The 25,142-nt window shown below is 41.5% G+C and overlaps 1 pseudogene; it reads left to right on the plus strand.

Moving 5' to 3' along the window:
- The first annotated feature begins 16,737 nt into the window (after positions 1-16,737).
- LOC136485891 (disease resistance protein RGA5-like) lies at positions 16,738-24,007 on the plus strand (annotated as a pseudogene).
- Positions 24,008-25,142: the final 1,135 nt, after the last annotated feature.

Raw genomic sequence — 25,142 nt, forward strand, 5'->3', positions numbered from 1 at the left:
CAGAAGATTTCGTGCACGTTGTCACGTTGCCCGCGCGCCGTGCCCTCGGCCGGCCCTGACCCCGGCCGGCCCTGACCCCGGCCGCGCCGCCCGCTACCCGCGCGCCCTGCCGCCGGCCACGCCGTGCCCCCGGCCACGTCGCCCTGACCCCGGCCGGCCCTGCGCCCCGGCCGCGCCCTTTTCACGGCCGCACCCTGCCCCCGGCCGCGCCCCGTGGACCGCCCGACCCCGTCCCCGACTCCGCCCGATCCCGACGCCTCCCGCCCCTACCCCGGCGCCCGTCAGGTATGCCTTCTCACTTATTATTGTCGAGGTAGTGGTAGTTGTAGTAGTATTAGTTGTACTAGTAGTAGTAGTACAACTAGTGGTAGTATTAGTAGTAGAATGTCACACCCCAAAATTTCTAATTTTGGGTTGTGCATAGAAAACACTAATTAAAATAAATGTTTTGATATTTGGATAAAATTTATCAATCTTAGTTTGAACTAGCGTAAATTTAGTTATAGGAAAAATGTGAATTTTCAAGCTTTTCCAAATTAATTTGACGAGCTATTGCTTGATGTGATGCTTGGTTGTTGATTTATTTCATGTTGTGAGAAAAGATTTTTTTTAAATACGTTTAGTAAGTCGATCTTCTTTCTCCAGCAATTCTTAGTCTTTCTCACGGATCAAATTCCTTGTTTTCCAACTTAATATTTGCTTAAGAAGTATCCTAAAATCTTTTCCATGAAATCCAAATCACTCCTTCCTGCTCACTATTCATCAACCTATCTCCATGGATATCTCGAGAATTTCTTTGGTTTTTTCTGAAACTTGTTCCCTCTTGTTTGTGAGCATAATCTAATTTTTAAATGCTCCAAAATATCTTTTCATGAGCTCCAAATACTTTATTTGGGTTCATCATGTTCCAAAGTGACTCTGAGAATTTTCTCCAAATTTTCGGAGGTCTCAGAGTATTTTTTTCGTGGCTTAAATATTAATTCTAGACTTTTCTAGAATTATTTTATCCATGAAATTAATTAATTCTGAAAATAATAAAATATCTAAGATTTTCTCACGCCCAAAGGCCCATGTCTTTATTTACTAATGGGCTTTAATAACTAATTAGGCCTATTAGTAAAGGTGGAGGGCGCAACATCAATTAGTACCATATTGCTAGTTGATGTAGATGTGGGGAATTTTTCTTCCTATATATCAACCAACACCTTGGGTAAAGTACACCAAAACTACCGTATAGGGAGCCCCTAGTTTGGAAAATCTCTCGTGTAGTAAATTATATTTTTCTCTTCCTCTCGCCGATCTCGACGACAACCGCTGCCGCCAAAGACCTCACATGCTGCGTCGTCGTCGCGCCTAGACGATCGTTGCCGAGTCCCTCCCTTCCCTGCCTGCACGAACACAGCAGCAGCGGGCAACCTCTTTGCCATGGCCACATACGTCCAGATGGAGGAGGCCAGAGGTACAAGATGATGTATTTACAGTTTTGCCACCGATCGTTAATCCTTTACCGTTTCATCGTCTTAACTCCGTTTCGAGCGATTCTAGTTGCGTTAGTTTCGTAATTTTGTGCTCTACGCAGTAGTAGTAAAGTTTATCATGTCAGTTAATTATGAATTTATTAACCTAATACTAATTACATTAATAATTAGTTAGTGGTTTCCCAATTAAAAACAATCAGTTTAATTTCGTTCTTGTTCTTTTACGACCGTGCTGATCATGAGGTACACATTAGTAGGAAAATTTATCATGTTTCACATCTTTGAATTTTATAAGTAAAAATTAATTTGATTTGTGCTTATGCAATTGAGTTTCTAATTAAAAGTAACATAGGCATATACTTCGGTCTTTTATAAATTATTGTAAATCTAATTAATGTCACCCTTAATCTCTCTTGATTTATAAGTGATTTAGTTTAATCTTGAAACATAAGTGCTTTCGTTTAGTTATTATATGTTCTTTATCTTTTCGTGTTAAATGTTTAAATAACTTAAAGCATAAGTATAATCTTTTATAATTATAAAATATGACTTATGCCAGCATTAATGTCTTTTTAATTATGACTTACTTAGATCAATTATGAGACATAATATAAATGCTCTATTAGTTGCTCTCACATGTTTTATATTTCTAAAGTAAAGTTTAAATGTTCTATATAATATGAGACATGTTGATTAATAAAATATGATTAGCTTAAACTTGACTTTTCAGACTAAATTTGTTATGATTAATCTGAATTAATTATTCTCACATAGTTTTTCTTAATTAATATCAGTAAAGCTTGTAGCTGTTTTTCTTTAATAATATAAAGCTTTCGGTAGTCGTTTCCAGAGCGCTCGCGGTCGTAGTAACGAGTTCTCGTTTAGTACGATGTTTTCTCTTGTGTGGTGTGTTGTCTTAGTCTACTTTGTTTCTTGTATGTTTGCCTATGTGTGGTGCTTGTTTCGAGTAGACAAGAACCGATTGAGAGCGTTGAAGATCAGAAGCTGAGCGCCCGAAGCTGTAGAATGGAAGATGAAGTTGATGCTCCTCGAAGCAAGTTGCTTTGGGTGTAAAGCAAGTTTAAGGCAAGTATAGCATGGGATCATCCTTGATGTCCTATTTCACTTTAATCACTGAATTTCATATGCATGTGTCCTCATTGTCACCTTTATTGGATCCCCTAGAAATTGTTTACTGAATACCTTGAAACCCCGGGATATATGCATTTGGGTATCATTTATGCTAGTGCTGAACATTGACCATGATCTTGATACTTGATTAATAATTGAGCTATAAACTATAAAAGATGACTTGTTAGCAACAACAGGAGGGTTAAATTCCCTCTCCATGAGGACTCATTTGTAAGTGATCATCCAGGACTTATAGTACATCTATGAGGGCTACATGGCTCTGGCTCTAGTTGCTTAGAAGACCTTTTCTAGCCGGCTTAGAGGATACTGTGAGTTGGGTATAGGACAACCTCTGTCCTGTTGAGCCTAGCTATGGAAGCGGCCTTTTATTTTTGGAAGGGGGGTTCCTATATCCGATGACCCTGCGGCCCTTCCCGGTTAGATGAACTTTTGAGTGGCTTTATATGGTTCTCTGTGTTTTGGGCCTAGCTAACCCGGGCATTTGAGAATCATGACTCACAGTAAAAGTGTACACCTCTACGCAGAGTTTAATAAACTGATATATCAGCCGTGCTCACGGTCACGAGGGGCCAAGGGATTCTTACGCCAAAGATGAGCACTTGTTTAATTATGCTTAACTGAGTTGTTTTGAGCTATTTATTGTTCTTGTATAATGATCATGTGTTATGGGAACTATGGTGCTACCTTGTTGCTAATAAATGCTAAAACTTGATCATACACTTAAAAGCTACTTGCAGTTCAACCAGTGTCAGCTATTTGAACCTCATAAACCCCATGTTATATTTACTGAGTACGACATGGACTCACCCTTGCAATTTCCCCCACACCTCAGGCTGGATATCAGTTTGCTAGAGTCTGAAGGAGTTAGGCCTGTGATCAACCAGTCAGTTGGATCCAGTGGAGTGAAGTCTGCACCCGGAGATCAGAGTTGCCTATCCGTTGATTGCTTTCTAAGGTTATCTCTTTTGCTAAGTTCGCTATATATTAAGCATTATGAATTGATACTGCCCCTTCATTTGTAGCTATATGTGAGATTTGATTTCTAGGGCTCACATATGGTGTTTTCGGCTTTGTCCTTGAAACCGGGTGTTACATAGAATTAGAGGTAGTAGTAGTAGAAGTAGTGGTAGTAGTAGTAGTACAACTAATGGTAGTAGTTGTAGCAATAGTGTTAGTAGTAGTAGAACCAATGGTAGTAGTAGTAGCAATAGTGAAAGTAGTAGTACAAGTAGTGGTACTACTTGGATATATTCTTCTGCATGGATTGATATCCAAACTACATGGCTTCTCTTGAGCCATATGTGCTTGTCAGCCATCGTGCCGTTGTTTTTTGTAGGTTTTGGAAACCTCACCGTGCAGGGGAGGTTCTACCGAAATTTTTTGTAAATGACAGTATTTTGTTCCATTTTTGTAGAGAAGAGCCCGTCGGAGTTGAGTCGAAGTTCTCACCACCGTGCCGGTCTGCCTGCACCGCGTCGTCTCCACTGCACCGACCCGCCACGGCCCCGCTAGCCTGACTCCGCCGCCACCCTAGGTATAACCCCTCTTTTCGTATCATGGTCGTAGATCGCGTAACCCAGTTAGGCGTCTCCCGTTCGAAAGAGATACGGTTGGAGGTATGCAGATCTTTGCATATCTATGACCGTATCTATTTCGGATTGTCCACGCTTTTTGGACAGCCCGCGGATGTGTAGATGGGTTAGTTCCCATGTTCTGCTCTGGTCCGAGACAGAGTTTCGGCATCACCTCCCTGTTGTTCTCCGGATACATACTCTTCTTTGGCAGGACGTGTATCTGGAGAACAGCGGGGAGGTGCTACCGAAATTCTGTCTCGGATAGGAGTAGAGCATGGAAACTAACCTCATCTACGCATCTACGGGTGGGATTAGGACCTATCCTCACCTATTAGACAGTAGGAACACCATGTAGATGTAATTGATGGTTACATTACTCGCTGATACATATGTTAGAGGATGGATGACCGTCAGTGGATGTACACGGGCTAGAGAAGTCAGAGTGATTACACCACGGAATGGATGAACAAGACCGATGCTTTCTTGAACAGTGCATTTGGCAACGCTGCTAAAGGACATTACCTAGTTTTGTGTCCCTGCAGCAAATGTGGAAACAGAAGAAGGGTAAACAAGGTGGAAATGGGTAAACATCTTGTGAAGAATGGATTTACGCCGGACTACACCCGGTGGGTCCATCATGGTGAAGCCCATCGTATGAGAGAGGAGGTGGTGAGACCACGGGTGGAGGCTTTTGATGCTGATGCAGGGGTAGCAGACATGTTAGATGACTTTCACCAAGGACAGTTCGATGAGGGACGTGAGAAGGAGGAGATGGAGGCAGCTGCACAGGCGTTCTACGACATGATGGACTCGGCACAGAAACCCCTTCACGATCGGTCAACGGTGTCTCAACTGGATGCCATTGGACGCTTAATGGGGTTGAAGTCCGAGTTAAACTTGAGTCGACCTGGCTTCGATAAGATGTTGGCCGTGATTGGCACCCTGCTTCCGGAGGGCCACATTCTACCAAAGAGCATGTACGAGTCACAGAAACTCCTTCGAGCACTTAAGATGCCGTATGAGCAGATACATGCTTGTCCGAAAGGGTGCGCCCTATTTTGGAAAGAACACGAGCATGCAAAGTTCTGTCCAAAGTATAAATCCTCCAGGTACCTGGAGGTAGACTCTGATGATGGCCAGAAGAGGCAACTTACGATCCCCATGAAAATCCTACGGTACCTTCCGTTCCTACAGAGGATCCAACGGCTATACATGACCGAGGAATCCACGAAACAAATGACATGGCACAAAAATGACAAACGGTACAATCCTGACAAGATGGTACATCCATCCGATGGTGAAGCTTGGATCCGCTTTAATGACAAACATCGTGACAAAGCAGATGAGGCTCGTAATGTACGTGTCACGTTGGCAACAGATGGGTTCAATCCTTATGGAATGATGGCTGCCCCATACACATGTTGGCCCGTCTTTGTTATCCCCCTTAATCTCCCCCCCGGTGTCTCCTTTCAACGACATAACGTATTCTTGTCGTTGATAATTCCTGGACACCCAGGGAGTAATATGGGTGTGTTCATGGAGCCCGTGTTTGATGAATTGGTCCGTGCTTGGGACGAAGGGGTATGGACATACGATCGAGCTACAAAGACAACCTTCAAAATGCACGTTTGGTACCACTACTCCCTGCATGACTTCCTGGCGTATGGGATATTCTGCGCCTGGTGTGTTCACGGGAAGTTCCCATGCCCAATATGCAAGGAAGGTATGAGGTTTATTTGGTTGCAGAAGGGTGGCAAGTATTCGTCGTTCGACAGACACCGTCAATTCCTACCTCTTGACCATCCATTCAGACAAGACATCAAGAACTTTACGAAAGGTGTCAAAGTGACAAACCCTGCACCACGGATGTTGATTGGTGTTGAGGTTCATGCTTAGATAGGTGCTCTCGTGCCCAATGAAGAAGGTGGTTTTGTGGGATATGGTGAGCAGCATATGTGGACTCATATCTTGGGCATGACGAGGCTCCCCTATTTCGATGACCTTCTTCTACCACATAACATTGATGTAACGCACACTAAAAAGAATGTCGCCGAGGCACTTTGGGCAACACTCATGGACACTGAAAAGTCTAAGGACAACCCAAAGGCTAGAGTAGACCTGGCAACGTTGTGCGATAGACCAAATCAAGAGATGCAACCTCCTAGTCGTGGCAAGACCTGGAGAAGGCCTAAGGCCAATTTCGTCTTGAAAAAGGACCAAAGGAGGGAAGTACTTGAATGGATCAAGAAGCTAATGTTCCCTGATGGGTATGCAGCAAATCTAAAGAGGGGAGTTAACTTAGGCACCCTGCGAGTCAACGGGATGAAGAGTCATGACTACCACATATGGATTGAGCGGTTTCTTCCGGCGATGGTTCGAGGCTATGTCCCGGAGCATGTCTAGCAAGTGCTGACAGAGTTGAGCTACTTATTCCGCCACCTTTGTGCCAACGAGCTCTCTCGGACCGTCATTGATGACTTGGAAAAAGCGGCACCCGTGTTGCTCTGTAAGTTGGAGAAGATCTTTCCACCCGCCTGCTTCTTGTCGATGCAGCATTTGATTGTGCACCTCCCATATGAGGCACGGATGGGGGGGGGGGCGTGCAGAACCGTTGGTGCTATCCAATCGAGAGATGTCTGAAGACTCTTCGCAAAAAATGTAGAAATAAAGCCAGAATTGAGGCTCCCATTGCAGAGGCATACATTCTAGAGGAGGTGTCGAACTTCACAGAGAAATACTACACTGAGAAACTTCTAACGTTTATAATGCACCCCTCGTTACAATGCTGGCGAAAATGAATCGAACCTCAGCCTTTTCCAAGGGCAACTCGGAAGCGCAAGTGCATCGACCACTAAGCAATTGAAAAATGAAGAGTGGCGCAGTATCATGCTATATGTGTTGACCAACCTTGTCGAGGTGCAACCGTTCATTCGGTAAGTTCTGAACGAACTTGTTTCATTTCGCCGTATGTCCTTGTTTCTTCATCCAACCCCCTTGTTTCTCGTTGGTACAGGGAATTTCTTCGTCCATCCGGGCATGGATCAAGGCAACCTACCCCGCAAGAAAATGATACCCTTCTTTCACGGGGTGCGGGACCAGGGAGCCCCGATTTCATTTGTTGGTTCAAACAGAAAGCCCAAACTGATGCGCCTATAAGTGATGAGTTGAGATAGGTTGCAAACGGCTGTGCCGTTAGGGTCAAGTCATTTACCGGTTATGACGTGAATGGATATCGTTTTCACACAGCAAGCTACGAGCAGAGTCGGCCCAATCGACAAACCACAAACAGCGGAGTTGTTATGCCCGGCACTGATGGACTCGACTATTATGGAAGAATTGAAGAAATCTACGAACTATCATTTTATGGTTCCAAACCTCTTACTCCTGTCATATTCAAATGCCACTGGTTTCATCCTGGTGTAACGAGACGGACCCCTAAGCTGGCGCAGGCCTCCTTGCCTCCTCTTCTGCGACGGATGAGGTGGATGGGGGTGCGGCGCTGCCGCAGTGGAGAAGGCCGCGGTGGGTAACCCCTGCGATGGAGAAGGCGAGCGATGCTTTTTTTTTGAGAAGTCATGAAGCACTGAAGCGTGCGGAGCGGAGTGGAGCAAGCGGCGTTCGAGCGGACGGACGCTCGCTTCCTAGGATTACCACTATCTATAAGAAAACAAGGGAAAACCAAGATGAGCAATTTCAATGAGTTGTGATCCTAAGTTTATGCATAAATTTGTAAAACACTTTTTTGTCTTTTTAAATTACTGACCCTGATGGAACTCGAGGGGTAATATGGCCAAGCTAGAAATCTGCACACCAGTTTTTTTATTTCCTATATTTAGGGGGTGTTTGGTTTCCCCTACTAAAATTTAGTTCCTGTCACATCGGATGTTTGACACTAATTTAGAGTATTAAATATAGACTAATTACAAAACTAATTGCACAAATTGAGACTAATTTACAAGACGAATCTATCTTACTATTACTAATTGGAGGCCCCAACGGAGGCACCACGTTAATTCTCACAAGACACGCTAGAAAAAAAGATAAATTCTAGAAATTCTCACATTAATAAAAAAACATCCGGCCATCAATTTAATAAGGTTTAATCATCACTAGCGATAATAACCATTGGATCAATCAATTTGATTTTCTAAAAATTACCCACCATTGCCATTATGTAATTTATAAATTAAACAGTTGCCTAAATGGTTTACCAAAATTGCCGTGTTTTATGTTCTGTTTTCCGAGAACTCATCTAATCTAACAGAGGACATTGCTTTTTCAACAAGCTTCTCCCGTTCCTCTCCGTGGCGTCCCAATTCTCCTTCCAGCGTCCAGCGGTACGAGCTGTGTTGCGGATGGTGAAGTTGTTGTGGTAGGCATGAGAATCTCGCGATGCCAGAGTTTGAGGATTGATGTGGAGACACAAGCAGGATCGGATTCTAATGGGGGCACCAAAACACTAACCTGCATGTGGCGCCTCTAACTCAAGTTAAGTGCCAGAATCAGCCGATCGGTACAGGCGAGTCGGCGCCTCGGCGACGCCTGTGCCGGCAGGTTCTGTCGTGATCTGTATATGTGTGCAGTGAGGCCCGTGGACAGGCATCGTCTGTATGAGGCCTATGGAGAAGCATCGTCCACAACTCCACATGAGGCCGGCCATTGCAGTTGACAGGCGCAAATTAAGATCCGATCTTCCCTGTGCCTGCGCTGGGAGGCTACACACCGGCGTGCTTTAGCCCTTAGCTTGTTCATAATCTGCCAGATGAAATCTCATGAGTGGTGCCGTAGTGGCAAGGTCTGCAACTGCAAGGTGCACGAGATATCTCTGCATGCATGCATGGTGGCATGCGTCCTGTGTTTGTATCAATCATTTTCCATGCATTGCCCCCTCGCGGTTGATCGTTACAGCGGAAACTGAGATGGTTAATTTGATGATTGCATCATCCCTGGCTATCTATCGACCTGACAACCTCCAAGGCGATGGGCAAGATGCACCAATGGCGAATGGCGACCAGGTTACGGCCAGCCATTAAGATACGTAATGCATGCTCCCTCCGTACTAAAAAATAAAGTCGTTTTGGATAAAGTTTGGGTCAAACATTGGAAATATAAATCATGAATACACTACCCCAGGCAACCTTTTTCCTGACAGCCAGAACCGTCATGGAAAGTGGCCAAAACCGTCAGGGAAGACTATTCCTCACGGTTACCGTCAGGGATCAGCCGTCAGGAATGAACTGTCAGGAAAAGTCTACCTTCCCTGACCGAAAACCGTCAGGGACCATTTCCTGACGGCAGTTACCATCAGGAGAGTTTTCCCCTGTTGGTTTTTCCTTCTTCGTCAAGGAAAATATTTCTTGTCGGTTCGACGCCGTCAGGGAAGGTTCAAACTTTCCTTGTCGATCACAGTACCGTCAGGGAAGGATCAAACTTTCCCTGTCGGTTACGTACTGTCAAGGAAGACCCAGCCTTTCTCTGTCAGTGAATGACCATCAGGGAATCTTCATTCGAATTCTAATGTGCATACAACCCCAGTGAACTATTCAAACCATAGCCGATCCTTTTAACCACACACCAGCCAGTATCAAATGTTACACTCAAGTGTCATACATATAATCAACATCCAAGTTGTTCATACATTAGATAGTTCAATGGTCAATAAATCTTAAACTACATTCTAAAGGCCTTGCAAAATAATGCAGACCAAGTTACAATGCTCATGCAACTAGCATATAGGAAATAGATAGAAGTTACATATAATCATCATCCAAGTTGTTCATACATTAGATAGTTCAATGGTCAATAAATCTTAAGCTACATTCTAAAGGCCTTGTAAAATAATGCAGACCAAGTTACAATGCTCATGCAACTAGCATATAGGAAATAGATAGAAGTTTATTAATTACTACTTCCTACAAGCTCTTAGACAACAATACACGGTAGCTGCTACACATCAATTTATCTCCATATCCTACAGCCAAAATAAGAAAATATCGAGTCATGAGAAATCTTGTTAAATATGGCATTCAGATCCAAATTTGCAGCAAAGTCACTGTATATGGCATTCAGATCCAAATTTGCAGCAAAGTCACTCTTCTATATAGCATTCAGTACAAATATGAGGTTGACAGTACAAATCTGAGATTGATGAATATTACCTAATGTAGTTGAAAAGTGTCTTGTGCTGCAGAAGCAGTTTGATCCTTTTCACCTGCAAGAAAAGGATTCCCTTATATCTATATATGGTGAAAGGAAACATAAAGTAGCATATGCTAGCTCTCTTTACAAGCAAAAAACATCTACTAGATCGCAGGTACATGAACAAGCGATAATTGCATGATTGCATCAAAGTAGAGACCAAGTGACTAGGAATTCATGAAAAATGTGTTGTCTACTAAAATCCTCCTCCCCCCCCCCCCCCCCCCCCCCCCCCCGTTTAGAAATAACAGAGCCGAACAACAACTAACTGGACTTCACATATAAATCTGCACCTGACCTCGTTTCTATGAAGCACCTTGGCCTACATAACAACAGTAAGAACTAGACAGGTCTATGTGAATATTCAGTTTGATATTGTTGCTTGGAAAGCAAAATTAGGACTCACATTATGCAACTGCTCGCTAATGTATCCATCAGAGCCGATTTGTCTCCACAATTGAAGGCGTTGTCCACTGTTTTCCACAGCACCTGAAACATAGTTAAGACAAAAAAAGTTCAGATCCCAAATATATTAGTTACATACTTGCTAATCACAATCCAATCCCACATGAGGTGCATACATAAGGCAGCTTGTTAAATGTTCCTCTAGGACAAAAGTTTTACTGGCTAGATCTCACAAGTTATGGAAAGCTATAAAATTTTAAATTTCATCATGTCACAGGCCTGCATAGATGATTGCTTGTGCAAGGTCTCTAAATTAAAAGAGTGACCATGAGAGCACTACAGTATATTGGCAAAGTACTATAGACCATAGAGAGCACTATAGTCTGGGGTAAGGTGTTTGTGGAAGCAATCAATATAGAGGCAACACAAAGTCACAAAGAGAATGAAAAAGACTTAGGACTTAGACTAAAAATTATATAGAAATTCTACTTGTGCCAATGAATGCCTTAACGATCATGAGTACTATAGTTTAGAGAAACAAAACAGTACCCTCATCAATGATGGAGCAAAATGTACTACCAAGTCTGGATGAAAATCGGCCACATGAATCTGTGTAGCAATATTACCAAGTAGAAATCAAACTTAAAGCATAAAGCTAGAGTGAATTAATGTGAAGCCAAAAAATGTAAGAACAATTAAAAACCATGATTCCTGCTTCCATATATGCATAAAAGACAGATTAATTGCAACAAGCACAGAATAGATTAATTCCCTAGCCAGTGTTCATGTGTATCATAGATAAGCAAAGCTATGAAAGAAATATCTACAATGGTTTCGACAATCTAAAACACTAATGGATATGCTACTTTTTAGAATAAGAAACATGCTCTTCTATGTTGGACAAAAATAATCACCATGTACAATGAAGCATATGGAGCTTCTTGTAGTTCAGGAAACTTCAACAAGATAGTGCACTAGAACCTATCTTTAGATCCAAAATGTTCAGATTTAAAATATTGTCTGGACAGCAAAAAAAATAAGAATATTTAGTCTTGTACCATGGTAGCCTGATCTTACCATGTCATTTTCTTCTTCCAAAACAAACAAACTGTACAGAAATCACATACTAAAAATAACTATGGAAGAGTACTCGCTGAATGCAAAATGCTGCTGCGCAACAAAAGAGGATACCAGTGTGTTTGCTTGCATTATCATCGATGTACACCTGTAGTTCCAGGGAAGATTATTCAAACAAAATTTAGTGTACTAGCACTCTATTTAAGGGTAAATAAATTACCTAAATCAGTTTGATATAGGCTACGGCAACATTAAGCAGAAGAACTAGAGAAAAAATTAAGATGATAATCTTACCATGCATTTTCTTTTCCTGAGGCATGTCAGATGGTGTCATCTCTTTCTTGTGTCAGCTTGTGAGTAATTAGATAATAGAGTTGTCTGCATCAGTGGGATATAGCATAACAAATTAGACCAGAAAATTAGTTGAGAAAGGCATTATCTATTCAAACAATAAAAATACTTGAAACTATCTCCATAATTCAAACAAGGAATATTAAGACAATAAGCACGCTTTTAGATGGTACATTATTTAACTTTTCCCTCACATATATGGCCAGATACTTAACTGTTGAATAAGGAACATTGAGATGGATCTCGCTGGGGTTGTGTGCCTCCATGTCATGGATCCGCCGGATCTGGCATCTTCCTCCATGGGCAAGTACCTTGTGCATGGCTGCCACGCCATGGACCTGCGTGGGGAGGAGCAGGGGCTCACCTTGTTGGATCCCACCATAGACATGCGTGGGGAGGACTAGAGGAGCAGGGGCTCACCTCGCTGGATCTAGGGGAAGTGAAGCCTTTGTTGACCTGGCCTCCATTGGGCCACCCTTCGTTGGAACCTCGCCCGCTCATGGCTGCTGGATCTGCCACATCCGGAATCTCTTCCATGACCCTGTGTGGGAAGCAAAGGGAGAAGCTGTGAGAGGGAACAGAGAGAGGGAGCAAGGGGGTTACCTCGAACACGCATTGGCGGCGTCCTCGCCTGGGTTGCGTTGTGCTCCGGCCGGCCGCCGCCGTCTTTCTGAGGGAGAGAGAGGAGAGGGCGAAGAAAAGGGAGATAGGAAGAGTCCGCCCATGTGAATGAAAGGATAATGACGGGAATTTTTTTACTTGCGCGGGGTGCGTGGCTGCCGTGAGCCTGCTTCCACGCCATTCTTTTCATCCCTCTGTCTAACACGTGGGCCATACCAAGGCTGGGAGCGCGCGGGTCTGATTTTTCGGGGGCGCCTAGAGTGTCCCTGACGGTGCAGATGCTTTCCCCTTCAGTTTTTTCGCACAAGTCAGAGAAGGTGAAGTGGCCGTGACGGGAGGTTCGGGCCGACGCGAGTGCTCCACGCCGCAAGGAAAGAATTGGCTGGGGTAGTGATAACTTTTAAATTGTTGAGTTTGGAAATGTGAAAATCATACGAATAGATTTGTCTTGAAAAATACTTTCATAAAAATATACATATATCACTTTTCGATAAATATTTTTTTATAAAAATAAGAAGTCAAAGTTATACTTTGCAGACTGTGTCGCCGTCCAAAACGACTTTATTTTTGAGTATATAGGGAGTACATGCATCTCTACGTAAACAATGTAAGTATTTAATTTCCTACTTATTTACTTTTTGAGAAAAGAAAGATGCCATACCTATGAGTTAGGGTCTTTTAAGATCACAACTGGATTATTATAACCTGGATTATGCATAGAATTATTATAATCAGGATTACGGATTGTAATAATTAGATTGTTTGGGTCAATGGATTATGGTGATTGATAATGGTTGGTTAAAGTGCGAAATTCATATCTTATCCTTTATAGTTTGGCAAGTTGGACAATCGCTTGGAGGGCAAGTTGGGGTGGTCAGTTGGGCGGCAAGTTGGACTTTTAGCACCCATAATCCTCTATAACCTGGTCTCACCTGGATTTTGGGATTATGGTAATCATGAGTTTTGGTTATAATAATCCATTATATAATCGACCATGTTTGGATCAAAATGATTACATAATCTGATTATTATAATTCGAGGGTATCCAAACGGGTCTTATTTGTTAGTTAATATAATCACTTAGACTTCGATAACCTAGGATGAAAGTGATGTGATTCACCACCGAACCAATAGTCTAAGGCAATCTTGAAACCAAGAGAGCAGGTAGGGTATCTCGAAGATAAAAAAAAACACCTTGGCTTCCAACAGTTCCTCTATCTAACATCCTATATTTAGTAGTAAAGTAATCCTCTCTCTCCCCTAATTTTAGGTAGCCATATTGTCCACCATATATGTTATCTGAGATAGCAGGGGAGAACTATTAAAGGACAATAATATTTAAGGAAATTTTTTGTTACGAAGCATCCTATATGATGAGGATATGGTGGAGTAAGTTTAGGAGCTAAGGGATCTTGAATATAAGGAGATGTAGGGCCGGGTTAACCATAGTTGAATCATTATAATCTAGATTACTAGCAGGTAACCCCGCACGATGCAAAAATCAAAGAAAGCCTGCCTTATAAACTATTTTACCGTAGAGGCAGCATGTGGTATATGCGCAAAAAAAAAGCTGATTTGTTACCTAACAGGTAACCAAGAGCGAAAAAACAAGGCTAAATAGTGACTGAACAGTGCTGTATAGTGTTTGGTACAGTAACCAGCGACGTGGGCTCATGAGGGAGTATAAATGGTATACAAAAAGAAGGTATGTGGTAGATACAAAAGATTTTGTTATAATATGTATTATGGATTATATAATAATCAAAGAGTTTGGATCCTAGATTATTGTGGTCGATTATTGTTGGTTAATAAAGTGACAAATACACATAACCTCCAAAAAGCAGTCTCCCATATATTGTAGGATTATTTTAAATATGGTGTTTTCATTATAATAATCCATCCATAATCTAGCCATTTGGATCACAGTTAGATTATTTTAGCTAATTATTATGATCACAATGGATCCAAACAGACCATATCCTATTTTATCAGTGGCTACAAATTACAACAACATGAGTGAACTAAATCACTTTATGAAATTCCACAAAACTTATATTCCCTCTTTTCCAAATTGTAAGTCGTTCTGACTTTTATAGATACATAGTATATACTATATATAGACATAATATATATCTAGATACGTAACAAAAGCTTGACTTACATTTTGCAATGGAGGGAGTAGTTACTATTGTGTTATTCTGTCTCCAAGAGTATGAATGGACATGGTATGACATGGGCCACTAGATGTTTTTTTAAAAAAATTGTAACAAATAATATGTTACAAAATTACCATTAAAAAATCGAAACAACTCCAGTACTACTATATGCATATGATCAACCGTCCAATTATTTGGTCATATACTGTAGTCGAGTTACAAAGGTTTTGGTTGCCCACTTGCTTGAGTGTCTATATATTTATGAACTCTGACTCTTTGAGCGTGCTTATACTGCTACAACGAAAAACTGCCCATCTATCTCAAGCATGATTAAAAATATTTCTACTGCGGACGTTCATGCTTGAGCAAAACAATCGAGATGTGAGTCAACATTTAAGCTTTCCATGCATTTAGATCCATATATGCCTTGATTCGTATGGTTTTATAGAATGTGAATTTGCATGCCTTTCTTATGACTATAATACATTTTTCAATACACAAATAATAATATAGTAATCCTAGTACGTCACATGATTTTGTGAGCACTCTGAACATATTTACAGCGTTGAACTTAACCTTTAATAGAGGGAGCATAAGGCCTTATTACTGACTGAAGGGCTCATTTTATAAAGTTCAACATAGTCACAACATTTTAAATTATAGCCTATACCTAGATTGTTATGGAAACTTTATTTGTCCTGACATGTTATCAAGTAAGGGATTTCCTTTACATAAAAAAAATAACGAAGATATAATTTATATATATCACTAGCCCGTGCATGTGCACGGGTTGATGGACTAGTTAAGCCTAATTAGGCTCATGTTTAATCTTTTTAATTAGTATCCAAATACCCGATGTGACATCTACTAAACTTTAGTCCCTGGATCAAACACCCCCTTATATATTTAATTAATTAATTCATTCCTACTAAAAATTATCGTATCAAATTTATTTCACAACTTACATGCTAGGAGCCAATTCCGTAGCAGAGCCCAACATGTATATGTGGACGAGCTTGCAATTGATACATTGATTTGATCGTATACATGCAGTAATAAATTCGTTATTGCTTTCTTAAATTATACTACTACTATTTATAAACACGGTTCAATAATTCATGTGTTCGGGATTTATTTTGCTATCAGGAACATATATAGCCAACTCCAGAGCTTGGTGCCATATTATATAGTTCATTTGGCTAGGTGCTTAGTATTAGGCCGTAATAAGATTCACGTCGTGGGTTGTTTGTCCGTCTGAGGCATAAATAAATCGCATGTTGAGCACCCGTCAGTCGATCTCATCATGCATATGGTTACCCGTCATTGTGTGTGCAGTATTCTTGGAAGAAAGTTGCAAGCAACTGCTACAATGATGTGTTCATTGGTAGAAGAATTAGCGTTAGGTGCGGATCGACTTATTAGTGTGGTGCTGTCCTTGGAGGAAAGCTGCACAAGTGTTTTACAAAGAGCAACTGGACGTAGAAGTGAACACCAAGGTTTGGTGGAGACTTGCGGGGCGGCCACCGCTAGTGGAGACTTGTGTCGCGTGGTGCCTGTCATCCGTCAAGGAAAACAACACAGGGTTTTTTAAAAGCCATCGGTAGCCAGCTGCCGTGGCCGCTTCCTGGCTGCGTTGAGCCTTTACCTACTGTCGCCTTGCCACCACCACAGATCTGAACCACTCGACTGCTCTCAGATCTGAACCACGAAAGGGAAGATAGAAGCATGAGTGTCGTGACGGGGGCACTGGGAAGCCTCGCCACCAAGCTTCTGCAGCTGCTCCATGACGAGCACAAGCTACAGAAGGGCGTGAGGAAGCAGGTGCAGTGGCTCCACAGTGAGCTGGAGAGCATCCACGCCTTCCTCCTCAAGGTCTCTGATGTGCCATGGGACCGGCTCGACGAGCAGGTCAAGGTGTGGGCATGCGAGGTCAGGGAAGCATCCTACGACATGGAGGATGTCCTAGACGCCTTCCTCGTGCGGGTCGATAGCGGCGAGCCCACTGACCTGAGCAGGCTCAAACGTGCCATGAAGAAGATGGGAAAGGTGTTCTGCAAGGCTAGGGCTCGCCATGATATTGCTTGTGCTGTCGAAGATATCAAGAAGCATCTCGAGGAGGTAGCCCAAAGGCGTCAGAAGTACAAACTTGATGGGATGATTATGTCAAAGTCGGTTGGACAGGCATCAAGTATCGATCCTCGCCTTACTGCTATGTACAAAGAAGTGACACAACTTATTGGCGTCGACAAGTCAAGGGAAGAACTCATATCTATTCTGAATCCATCCCAACCAGATGATGATTTGTCTGACAAGAAGATCACCAAGAAGGTTTCTATTGTTGGAGTTGGAGGATTGGGCAAGACCACTCTTGCCAAAGCAGTGTATGACAACCTAAACTCACAGTATGAATGTGGGGCTTTCGTTTCAGTTGGGCGTGATCTTGACTTGGTCAAAGTTTTCAAAGATATTATGTTTCAGCTTGACAAGTACAAGTATCAAAACATTCATAACACTGGAAGAGGTGTTGATCTCCTCATTAGCGAGCTCCGAGAATTCCTGCAGAACAAGAGGTACACATGAGCCCCCCGATTGCAAATTATATTAGTGAGTGCCTTTAAGTTGATGTTGGTCCGCATTTAGTCAACTAGACCATGAACCCTTGCTCAGGCATGGGCTACAATTTTAGAAGATATAAGTATTATTTATTATTTAATACATATAGCTAGTAAAGGAGTATTTATATTAAATTGTTATCTTTGTTTATTTTTTAACATAACAGCCATAATAAATACTTGTAAGGATGCTATTACATATCATTGATATGTTGTGGAATGTTTTCTCTGTTATCAAGAGTATTGGAATCTACCTTCAGGCCGTTTGTTAATTAGTTAGTAATGGAAGATAGAGATGAATCATTTCTTTAGAATATCCTACGTGTTATTGTCTTAATAATGAATATAAAGATCATAGGTTTCTCCAAGGATGAATAATTGGAAAGTTGATGTATAACCGCTATGATTGAACAATTGAAAAGTTGATGAATATAAGTGTACCGTATCCAAGTAGGTACCTTTATTTATTTCCCCCTTGATATGTTTCTCCTCCTTGCTTGATTGTCTCAAGCCCTTTCTGGACAATGTTCCATGTTTTCCTGATCGATATTGAGGGATATGATTAATTATGCACAAAAACCTCTGAAGTAAAGTGGGAACCTTAATTCATTTGGCTAGAAATTCAAGACTATAAACATGTGGAAGTAGAGATGTTCTCTTGTTTCACTTTTTCTTTTGAATTTAGAATGTTAAAATAGATCCCCTATGTATTAGTTGACACTAATCTAATGTCATAGATCCCTTTTCCGTCTTTGATTCATATGTTGTTCTGCTAAGGGATGAACGTGCTTACGCTGTGTTGTTTGGGGCACAATCTGGCGGCAGCGGGGTGGTGTTGTTTGGGGCACTCCTGGCTGTAGTTGCACCTTGGCTGTATTGGCAGCGAACTGTGTCATAGTTTGTGGAACTCCTAGTGGCAGGTGCACCTTGGCTGTTCTGCAGTTCCAGCAGTGAACAGTGTCATAGTTTGGGGCACTCCAGGTGGAGGTGCACTTTGACTGTTCCGAGGGCAAACGGTGTCGTGAACACGTAGAGTTGATTTGTTGACAATATCTTGGCACTTGCATTTTGTTATCCTTATGTTATCCTGAACCCTTTGTAGCCCACGGTTGTAGTGTAATATATATTTTCTTCGGTACCTAGATATTAAGGCTATTCTTGTTGTAAGGGAAAAATAGTGGATTTATCTTTTCATTCTTTCTTGATACAGTGTACGCGTACATGTATTTTGGTCCCCCTACTCCCATCCTCGGCTGAAAGCCCTGCTTGATGGGACAGTGGCAGGGAAAAATAATGGATTTATCTTTCCCTTTTTCTTTTTCTTTTTACACAAGTACATAGATTTTAAAATAATATATTTAATCCTTTATAGTTATTTTTATATATAATAATGATAGAGGTGGGTAATTTTATAGAAAGTAAAATACATCTAATGGTTACGGATCGCTAGAGTCTTTTGATTTGGATGGCTTGATGTTTTCGGTTAATGTGAGAATTTCTAGCATTTATGTTTTTTACTAGCGCGTCTATTGAGAATTAGCGTCCAATTAGTAAATGCACTTCTTAAAATTAACTTTATCCACTCCACGAATATATAAAAAATGCATATATTCGAAGGTCTCCAACATAATAGCTTTTGGTTCATCTTTTAGAACATAAAAAATGTAATTAGCTCTCCAATACGGCATCATAGCTTAATTTACAGTTTAAGGCCTTGTTTAGATCACCTCCAAATTCCAAGTTTTTTCACTCTCTCTCCATCACATCAATTTTTAGACGCATGCATGGAGCATTAAATGTAGGTAAAAAAATAACTAATTGCACAGTTTGGTTGTAAATCACGAGACGAATCTTTTGAGCCTAGTTAGTCCATGATCGGACAAAGTTTATCAAATACAAACGAAACGTGCTACAGTGTCCAGATTGCAAAAATTTGCAATCTAAACAAGGCCTAAACATTACTACTTCATAATTTATTTTGAAACTATAAACTTCAATTTATAGTATAAAGAAAATATCAGATGGCGGCGTTAACATCTTATTGCATAGGCATAAAAAGCTACATATCATGGGGCACATTTAGGAAACAGTACAGTTTTAGGGTCAGTTTGTGTGCAACATCCCTTAGATGTGTGAGTTTCGTAAAACAATGTGGCCTTAAATATGTATTTTTTGTGATAGGACATTTGGTGTGTAGTTCACATACATATGCCAAAAATTGTAGGTTACATTTTTTTATTTACTCTTCTATAATTACTTTGAGCACCATTTGCTAGTCAGAAAGATTTTGAAGCATCAACACAGTTTATTTTTACTTGCGTGATCATGTGTTTGATGTGTACTGCATACTACCAATTTTAGAAATTTTCTTGCTTCCATAGAATCTCCAAACTTCATTACTTTACAATCTTACTTGGACTTTCATGTGGCTGGATAGGTATTTTGTTGTTATTGATGATGTATGGGAGGTGGCGACATGGAAAAGAATCAAATTGGCACTTGTTGAGAATAGTTGTGGAAGTAAACTAATCACAACTACTCGTAAGTTTGATGTTGCCAAAGAAGCTGGTGAGGTTTACAAGCTAAAACCACTTTCCTATGATGACTCAATGAAATTATTCTATACAAGAATATTTGGGGCAGATGGAAAGTACCTTGATTACCAACCAGATGACGTTTCCAATAAAATTTTAAGGAAATGTGCCGGTATACCATTAGCAATCATCACAATGACTAGTTTGTTGGTTGGTAAACCAAAGTATGAATGGTCTGAGGTATATAGCTCTATTGGTTTTGGACATGAAGAAAATACAGACGTTGATGATACTATGACAATACTTTCATTTAGCTACTATGATCTGCCTCCACATTTGAGGACATGCTTACTATATGTAAGTACATATCCGGAAGATTATTTGATAGAAAAGGATCCTTTGATATGGAAGTGGATAGCCGAAGGATTTATAGAAGGGAAACAAGGAACAAGATTATTTGAGCTTGGAGAAAGATACTTTGATGATCTCATTAACAGAAGCTTAATCCAGGCAGTGGAAGACAAGTGGGATGGAACAGTATCAGGATGCCGTGTTCATGATATGGTTCTTGATCTGATGCGTAGGCTTTCATTGCAAGAAAACTTTATTTCTCTATTAGGTGATAATGTTGAGGGAATATCAGCACCAAGTAGCGTTCGTCGGCTGGCCCACCAGAATAGAATATCTGAGCACATTAATTCCGAAGCCATGGTTACTGTCATGCAAAAAGTGAGGTCATATACTGCATTCATGTGTCACATTGATATCCAGGACCCATTTTTGAGATTAAAATTTTTGTGTGTGCTAGACATAGTACACTGCAGATTTAAGGAAGCTTGCAATCTTGAGCATCTTGGTGATTTACTTCGCTTGAGGTATCTTGGGATACGAAGATGTCGAGGCAGTGTTCCTTTGCTCCCTAAACAAATAGGAAATTTAAACTTACTGAAGACACTTGATGTGGACGGAACGTTGCCAGCAAGCATTGTCCAGCTCACAAAACTGGTGCGACTATGTGCTGGACAGTCGAATGCACCACACGGGATTGGAAACCTGACGTCCCTAGAGGAGCTTAGAATACATGGCAATCACAAAAGGTTTGTGGAGGAGCTGGGAAGCCTGCAAGAACTGAGAGTGCTCATAATTTCCACATGTTGGATGAACGAGAGCATGCAGAGAGATTTCGTGGTGTCCCTACGCAATCTCAAAAAGATACAGCATATATATGTGGACAGTCGTCTGTTTTTTGGAATTGTCCATTCACTTCTCTAAGCTGCCGTCATGCATAAATCCCTCACGTCTTCCCAACCTGTCCCACTTGAGACTAGGGGTTACTACTATGGATGAGCAGGATCTGAAGCTCCTTGCTAGGTTGCCAGCACTCTGTTTTCTTGACCTTGAAACAGAGTCCACAGTAACAGCAAGTAATATTAATGTCAGTGATGGCTGCTGCTTCCAGAAATTGAGGTACTTCGAGATTAATAAAATGGTCCTTTTTGAGCAGCCCAATGAGGAGGACACTAGGATTTCATTGCACATATGGAATGGAGAAGATACAATGCCCTTTGGCTCCTGGAAAAGCAACCACTCCAGTAAACCAGTACCCTGTTCCATGATGCCAAATCTCGAAGTGCTTCATTTTGATGTCCCATTGCGAGCTCTAAAACATAACAACGGTGATTGTGGCAATACTGGCTTGGAGTACCTGCCTTCCCTTCGCGAACTCAGAGGGGCGATCAACTGCTATGCTGTGTCCGCTGAGGAGGTGGATGCTGCATTGGGTGCGCTAAGAAACGCATGCAAGGTGCATCCCAACCATCCCACACTTTCCATGCTTAAAAGTAATGAGGTATGATGAGTATTTTGTACTAGTTTTGATTGAGTTAATATTTCTTTAATGCTTTAAATAGCAAACTATGACATATAGCGGCGGCCTCCTCCAAATGCTATAAAAAGCTATAGCGGGCTAGAGCAGAACCTATTTCATTCAGCAGTTTATAGAAAAAACATGTAAATGTTTCCATGTCCCTTACTTAGCATTCATCATTTCAATCAACATACTCATTGCTACTATCAACATTCAAAATTCAACAGTTTAACGATTATTTAATGGCTTATTACATCATTTATTAAGTGAAAAACCTTAAGGAGGGACATAGAGTATAGTCATCTAGAGCAAATGATGAATATCTACCTCAGTTAGGATTAGCGATGCTAAAAATATATCATAGCTAAACCAAATAGTGGTGTTTAGCGGAGCTAGAATGTCATTAGAGGCTATAGTGGAACAGATGGCAATAGCGTGGTGGTAGACGCTGAAAAAGTTATATAATCTCTTTATTTATTTCTATCTAGCTACAATCAATTATGTATCCTTCTGGGCATATATAAACCACTTGTTTGTCTCCACTCAATTAATTATTGGTTCTGAATTTTTAACCGAAAGGCAAAGATGGTATCCAAACAAGACGAAGAAGATGAGAAGCAACAGGAGGGGCAAGTGGCCTCACAGGCGGCTGTTATTGATTTGGGCAAACTAAGCCCAAATGCTCTTAAAGAGATCCCAATTTGAATCGGAACTATGCCTGCATGCATGCGTACGTACTCTCTCCACACCCTATATATTGTGTCTCGCTGATGGTGTTGCTGCTCATGCTTGTCAGTCATTCTAACACTTTTTAGTTTTGTGGACTTCAAGATTTACAAAAATCTGTTAACCCCTGGCTATGTAGAATGGTCTAAGAAACAGGACTGCCTCTACACTTCTTCGTCTTGTTTGGATACCATCTTTGCCTTTGCATGTGAAAATCTATGTACATGTATGAATTAAATTTTGCTTTGCGAGGCAAGTACTCCCTCCATTGCAAACTATAAGATATTTTAGCTTTTCTAGATACGTAGATTTTGTTATGCACTTTGATATACACTATGTCTAGATACATAGTAAAAGTAAATGTACCTAGAGAACTAAAATTTCTTATAATTTGTAACCGAGGGAGCAGTAAGTATCCTTTTTTTTAGCAATGATGAAACTATCCAATGCTTTTTTTAGCAGACATTGTGTTTCCTGTTGAATGCATTAAACATTGATTGAACGTAGTTATAGGCACTGAAACGTGTGTGTAACTCCTACAGCCTGCATCAACTCTGTTTCTGCCCAACAGTGGAGACTATGGGCCTATTTAGTTGCACTCCGGCTCCGTTGCACCGGCACCTTCGACAAAGCAGCCGGAGGAGCCGTACCAAACGTTGATGCAATCAAAAGCACTTCTGGGCGTTGAGCAGAGAAGCCGGAGCTGTTTTAGGTGTATGTATGCTGAGCTACGTTTTGGTGCTCCAGCCTTCTGGCTCCAGCTCCAGCTACGTCCAAGGAGCAGTGCACGTGGGGCCCTCCCAAACACAACCTATGTATTCGAGTTTCCTACGTTGATATATGCTGATCTTGTGTGCTGGCTCGATGTTTTCTTCATTTGATTTGTAGAGCAGTCACTCTTTTTAAACTGTCACCTATATGACACATCCTTTTGTGATTCTTCTCTAGGAAATAAGCGTGTAGTCATCAGATTATTTATGACTGAAATTAAAGCTTAATATTTGCAGAAGATCAAATTGGCCTGTTTTCGTCAAATAATTTATTTTCCATCTTACTTCCTCCAGCTTGAACGGTGGCACACAACTTAAGTGGCTTCAAGATGCACGAGACTGCATCAGGTCATTCTGCCTTGATGGCAGTTGGTGTCGGCTTATGTTCACCAGGATTATATATACGCTGTATCAAAGTTTCAATGTACTGCTGCTTAAAACCTGCAATATTTTCCTTCATGCTGAACTGCAGGCTTGTCTTGTTAGATTCTCGACTTTTCTATTCTATGGTTCATACATGCTAATAAGCATGGGACAAATTTATGTTCTGCTAAGCTTGAGTAGGCCTACGTACGTGTTGCTGGCATTGTCTCATGATGATCTATTTCTTATTATGATGTGAGTTTGTGTCGTTTAATTTGTTTTGAACATCATTATTACCGTATATTTTGTTGTTGGACAATTTGCAGTACCATTAGTAGCTGGACTCTGGTCCAGAAACTGTGAAGCATGTACCAAGACCATATTTGTGTATCTAGCCTGCTGCTGGTCCTCCAGCTGCAGACAGATTGAACGATAATTAGCTATTCCATTTTCTGGCGATCGAGTGACTATCATGCACCAATATCTCAATACCACTAGGTAAAATGGTAGGGTAATGTTGGCTCCTTGCCTGAACCTGATCCTGATTATTGGTTCACTCCTCATAATGAAGATGATAATTACCACAGAAGAATGTGTGGGGAAACCACTCTGCCTCCGGACCCTCGCAGGGCGCCTACGGGCCAGGGTGCAGGCGAGGGTGAATCACAGGGAGACGGAAAGGGAGGCTGGCGAAGGTAACAAAATAGCATGAGCAATAAATTCAGCAGTAAATGGTCATTAATTCATTGTGTATTTATAGTCCAAAGGGGGGAATGACGACCATCTTTCGACTTCACAACCATCTTTCGACTTTGCAAGACAGAATGTCCTGATACCTTTTCTGGGGAGGCCAGGGGGAGGCGCATGCATCGCCCGCAGAGGGTGTCCGAGGGGCCGACGTTGCTGGCTCAGTATAGTGGACGGAGGTGACTGCGAGGTCAGAATGTCGAGGTGTCTGAGGGGCCGACGTTGATTGCCTGGCTAGTTGAGTCTGCAAACTGCTGCTGCCTTCTTTGGAGCGAGGGTTTTGAGCTGTTCTGCTGAGTGGCACGTGAGGTGCAGGCTTCTGCCTTGGTGAGGGTTCTTGTGCATTGCCGTCGTTGTTGGTACGGAGGTGCTGCTGTGTATGTGTTTGGTTTTGCTTTCTTTCGGTGCCTGATCTTCTTGCTATGGCTGGTTCTGTTTTAGGCAGCATTCGAGGGCTCGTGTCAAGACACTACCGCAAAAACAATTCTAGGAGACAGATTCTCTGCACAGC

Source organism: Miscanthus floridulus, chromosome 10 (genome assembly GCF_019320115.1).
Source record: "Miscanthus floridulus cultivar M001 chromosome 10, ASM1932011v1, whole genome shotgun sequence".
In the NCBI taxonomy this organism is placed as follows: domain Eukaryota; kingdom Viridiplantae; phylum Streptophyta; class Magnoliopsida; order Poales; family Poaceae; genus Miscanthus; species Miscanthus floridulus.